Raw genomic sequence first — 5981 nt, 5'->3', positions numbered from 1 at the left:
GGTGTTTATCTAAAGGCGAATAGAGAAAACCATGATTCATCCAACCAACCATTTATGCTTCAGATATACATATATGTATATATATTGGTTACAATTTATCTAAAATGGCGAACAGAGAAAACTATGATTTATCAAACAAATCAATTCATGCTTCAAATATACATATGGGTATATATTGCGAGTTAAAACAAATTACAAAAGTTTATTTAAAGGCAAATAGAGAAAAACAACTGATTCATCCAACCAACCAATTTATGCTTCAAATATATATATATATATATATATATATATATATATATATATATATATATATATATATATATATATATATATTTATATATATATATATATATATATTGGTATTTATTCAGAGGTTCAAACTGAGAAAGCCATGATTACCTGTCAGGGGAAAATCTTCGACCAATTTCAGTCGGAGATTTTCTTGTTTTCCAGCCGCATATCAGCGGAGTTCGGAAAACAATACTGCGGAAGATTTCCAATCAAACCTTGCCTTAAGGAAAAGACAGGAAATATTTAGGTAAAAAAAAACTAAAAAAAGAAGACTACAAATAACGATAAGTTCCAAGGACGGCTAATTCCAAAGCATAGGATACCAGTTGGGACAGTCTATGATTTGTATCGTGATTATATAGTAATAATATTTTTAAATTTACCGTCATACTTTTATCTTGGGATTAATTACATAGTTACATAGTCATTTCAATCCAGTGATTTTTGTGACTTGCTTGTTGGAAGACATGTTGGAAAAACGTTGTGGTAACCGATGCTGAATGATCCTATTTTGAAAAAATATTGGAATTTTTTTATTATTTTTTATCACCACAACCATACCATATTAGTAACCATAAAACTTACATAAGTAATGTTTTTTATATATATATATATATATATATATATATAATAGTAATAATAATAATAATAATAATAATAATAATAATAATAATATAGCATAAGATATAAAAACGACATGCAGACTTACAGAGAGAGAGAGAGAGAGAGAGAGAGAGAGAGAGAGAGAGAGAGAGAGAGAGAGAGAGAGAGTGATTATCCTGGAGAAATTCAGTATATATATATATATATATATATATATATATATATATATATATACACATGTGTTTGTGGTGTGTATATGTATATGTGGTATGCATGCATGTATGTATATATGTGCGTGCGTTTATGTGTATCTATGAGTACGAGTAAACAGGAGGCATAGTAATTACACTGGAACTCGGCCCTCTAACTATTATTCGCACAGCGTTAATCCCAGGACTTCCTGGAATGAGGAACACTGAATTTCTCAAGGATGATCTCTCTCTCTCTCTCTCTCTCTCTCTGTCTATCTGGTTATCAGTCTGCCTGTCGTTTTTTATATCTTCTGTAATATATATATATATATATATATATATGTATGTATGCATTTTTATATATATACATATATATTAATTAATATATCCAATATGTAAACTTACTCCTTAAACTAAAGGTTCGAATAATTTTTCGTGTGCTCTTCATAATATTAATCTGCGTTTAATAACATAATAATACCATTTTGACACACGAATTGAATAACACACAATTTACATATATATATATATAATTATATATATATATATATATATATATATATATATATATATATATATATATATATATATATATATATATATATATATACATATACTGATCCTAAAATACCGCTTGTAATTCTAAGAACATTTTCTAAGAATTTTTCAAATTAACCTACCACGTCTTGCATGCTTGTGAAAAAAGAGTATTTTAACTTCTTTCACGCCAAGAGAAACAGCCAGACATACCTCACAGTAGATGGAAAGCCCTCAAAAATTTATAACTAGGTTCTGAAGCTGGTTACCGAGATCTAAAGAAGGTAAAATAAAAGTGGTTTTGCACAGAGGCAACGAAAGATTCTCGTCAGAAATACGAACTCTCCCTCTCTCTGTTCCCCAATATACGTTTGCGTTATGGCGTATTGTATTTCCTTTATAGCCGTGTTCCCGACATTATTCTCGGGTTTATGTACCGTTTTCAAATACTATTACGGAATAGGATCATCCGATGAATTCTGTTTCCCGGGCCACATCCTCGTGTCCGTTTTATTCACAGCGTTTATTGAAATTCAAGGAGAGGAAATGAAGTTTTTCTTCAGACATTTTCGTGAAAAGAAGAGTTTGGGCTAAAATGAAATGAACTAGGTTTTTGCTCATGTTAAAAATGTGGTGTTTTGTGAAAAGGAAGGTTTGGACTAAAATGAGATAAACTAGTTTTTTGCTTATGTTAAAAAATGTGGTGTTTTGTGAAAAGAAAGGTTTGGACTAAACTTAAATGAACTAGGTTTTTGCTTATGTTAGAAAATGTGGTGTTTTGTGAAAGGAAAGGTTTGGACTAAAATGGGATAAACTAGTTTTTTGGCTATGTTTAAAAAGATGAAAAAATAGATGATGATTTTAAACTGTTTTATGTTCATTTCTAACCATACATAATCTCTTGATCTTGATATGAGAGAGAGAGAGAGAGAGAGAGAGAGAGAGAGACTAACGGCCAGAAAGAGATAGGGAGACATCAAGAGAGATCTAAGCTTTCCCTATGGAGAGTTGTATCATAGTGTTAGAGAGAGAGAGAGAGAGAGAGAGAGAGAGAGAGAGAGAGAGAGAGAGAGAGAGAGAGAGAGAGAGCTAAGCTTTTCCTACGATGTGTTGACACATCCATTTGAACACTGAGATAACTGTATCATTGCGTCAGAGAGAGAGAGAGAGAGAGAGAGAGAGAGAGAGAGAGAGAGAGAGAGAGAGAGAGCTAAGCTTATCCTATGATGTGTTGACGCATTAATTTGAACGCTGAGATATCTGTATCATAGTGTCAAGTCCTTTTCCCTTTTTTCACAAAAAAAGTTTCTGTTTTAACAAAAAAAAAAAAAAAAGAAAACTATATTTCCATTAAGGAAATCGGATTGCATCGGTTTTCGTATTCCCAAAGCTTAACTTACGACATCATTTGTTTTGCTTCCTATCTACTGTATATTAATTCAGATTCACGGCACTCAATAAAATAAACGAGTAAAAAATGCGCCGAAGTTTCTTCGGCGCGATCGCGTTTTCTGTACAGTCGATGCAGCGTATAATCGAGGCCACCGAAAATCTTTAGGTGGTCTCGGTATAATACTGTATGAGCTGCGGACCATGAAACTTTAACTACGGCCCGGTGGTGGCCTGCCCTATATCGTTGCCAGAAGCACGATTATTGCTGACTTTAACCTTAAATAAAATTAAAACTACTTAGGCTAGAGGGCTGCAACTTGGTATGTTTGATGAGTGGAGGGTGGATAATCAACATACAAATTTGCAGTCCTCTAGCCTCAGTAGCTTTTAGGATCTGAGGGCGGACAGAAAAAAGTGCGGACGGACAGACAAAGCCGGCACAATAGTTTTCTTTTACAGAAAACTAAAACCTAATCCTAAGTCTTAGGAGAATGAAAAGTGTAGGTTTCTTCTGGGTAGTTTTATTTCAACAGTTCTGGTGAATTTTTCGAGAGGTCTCAAGAATGTTATTCTGTGGTGAAGATTATTTTATTTCAGTTTACCCATTCTGCCGTCAAGTATTGTGAAAGAGATGAAATGCAAACATTAAAAGTGCATTGTGGGACCCCAGGTTATGAGCAGTCTCTCCAAAGGAAGACTAATCATAGTTCTCTCTCTCTCTCTCTCTCACTATGCAAAAAAAGTTACAGCTTGTGCAAATTGTTCACTCACTCTCTCTCTCACTATGAAAAATAGTTACAGGTTGAGCAAACTGTTCTCTCAAACTATGAAAAATAGTTACAGGTTGTGCAAACTGTTCCCTCTCTCTCTCTCTCTCTCTCTCTCTCTCTCTCTCTCTCTCTCTCTCACTATGAAAAATAGTTACAGGTTGTGCAAACTGTTCCCTCTCTCTCTCTCTCTCTCTCTCTCAAAAAGTAAGTTACAGGTTGTGCAAATTGTTCTCTCTCTCTCTCTCTCTATGCAAAAAAGTTACAGGTTGTGTAAATAGTTCTCTCTCTCTCTCCCCCCCCCTCTCTCTCTCTCACTCACTATGCAAATAAGTTACTGGCTGTGCAAACTGTTCACCCTCTCTCTCTCTCTCTCTCTCTCTCTCTCTCTCTCTCTCTCTCTCTCTCTCTATGCAAAAAAGTTACAGGTTGTGCAAATTGTTCAGAAAAGGCCACGTTTCAGGGGAAGAAATATTTATTCAGACTTCCTTAAATACTTCCTTGAAAGAAATACATTCAAAACTAAACGAGGTTTGTTTTAACCGAGTTTAGAAGAAGGAAGTTCATTTATAACGAACAAGTTTTGATCTTTACTTCGTAAAAGTTGGAAAAATGGACGCCTAGGAAAGTTTGTACAAATTATATTTCCTTAATAGAAATACGATTTTTTCAATTTTTTGCCAAAAAAAGAAACTTTTTGTGAAAAAGGAGAAAGACTTGACACTATGGTGCAGATATCTCAGCGTTCAAATTATTGTTCCAACACATCATAGAGAAAGCTTATCTCCTCTCTCTCTCTCTCTCTCTCTCTCTCTCTCTCTCTCATAAAGATTAAGAGATAATGTATGGTTACAAACGAACATAAAACAGTTTACAATCAAGACACGAAGATAAAACTAATTTTCCGTGATGATTCACGCTGAAACAGAGGCAGATATCCAGAAAATATAGTTTTGAATCCTCTATGCACAGAATATATTCGAGATACTAAATTCATAATATCTTACTTGGTTGCGAGTGAATTACTTTTGCAATACAATTACACTTCATAATTCAAGAGGAGAGATCCCCCAGATATTCCCGCTTGACACTGACAGGCAGTAAGGGTAGGATCTCTCTCTCTCTCTCTCTCTCTCTCTCTCTCTCTCTCTCTCTCTCTCTCTCTTTAATGAGCTTCTCAGGAAGAGGAAGCTTGTAGGTTGTCAAAGCTTTGAAAAATGTGTGCATCGTATCTCTTGAGATGAGAACGGGAAGGATAAAGAACGAGTGATAAGAATGCCATGACAAGGATTGTAAAAGAGTGATGAGAATACCATGACAAGGATTGTAAAGAGTGATAAGAATACCATGACAAGGATTGTAAAAGCGTGATAAAAATACCATGACATGGATTGTAAAAGAGTGATAAGAATACCATGACAAGGATTGTAAAAGAGTGAAAAGAATACCATGACAAGGATTGTGAAAGAGTGATAAGAATACCATGACAAGGATTGTAAAAGAGTGATAAGAATACCGTGACAAGGATTGTAAAAGAGTGATAAGAATACCGTGTCAAGGATTGTAAAAGAGTGATAAGAATACCGTGACAAGGATTGTAAAAGAGTGATAAGAATACCGTGTCAAGGATTGTAAAAGAGTGATAAAAATACCGTGACAGGGATTGTAAAAGAGTGATAAGAATACCGTGACAAGGATTGTAAAAGAGTGATAAGAATACCGTGACAAGGATTGTAAAAGAGTGATAAGAATACCGTGTCAAGGATTGTAAAAGAGTGATAAGAATACCGTGTCAAGGATTGTAAAAGTGATAAGAATACCGTGACAAGGATTGTAAAAGAGTGATAAGAATACCGAGACAAGGATTGTAAATGAGTGATAAGAATACCGTGACAAGGATTGTAAAAGAGTGATAAGAATACCGTGACAAGGATTGTAAAAGAGTGATAAGAATACCATGACAAGGATTGTAAAAGTGATATGAATACCATGGTTGTGATTGTAAAATTAAAATTAGTCTTTACCTTTCCTATATATATATATATATATATATATATATATATATATATATATATATATATATATATATATATATATATATATATATATATATATAATATATATACAATATATATATATATATATAATCACCTATGGAACAGAAATAAATTTCTGACTCACATCAGGACTGAACCCAGGT

Source organism: Macrobrachium rosenbergii, chromosome 57 (genome assembly GCF_040412425.1).
Source record: "Macrobrachium rosenbergii isolate ZJJX-2024 chromosome 57, ASM4041242v1, whole genome shotgun sequence".
Taxonomy (NCBI): Eukaryota; Metazoa; Arthropoda; class Malacostraca; order Decapoda; family Palaemonidae; genus Macrobrachium; species Macrobrachium rosenbergii.
Note: the sequence above shows the minus strand (reverse complement) of the source record.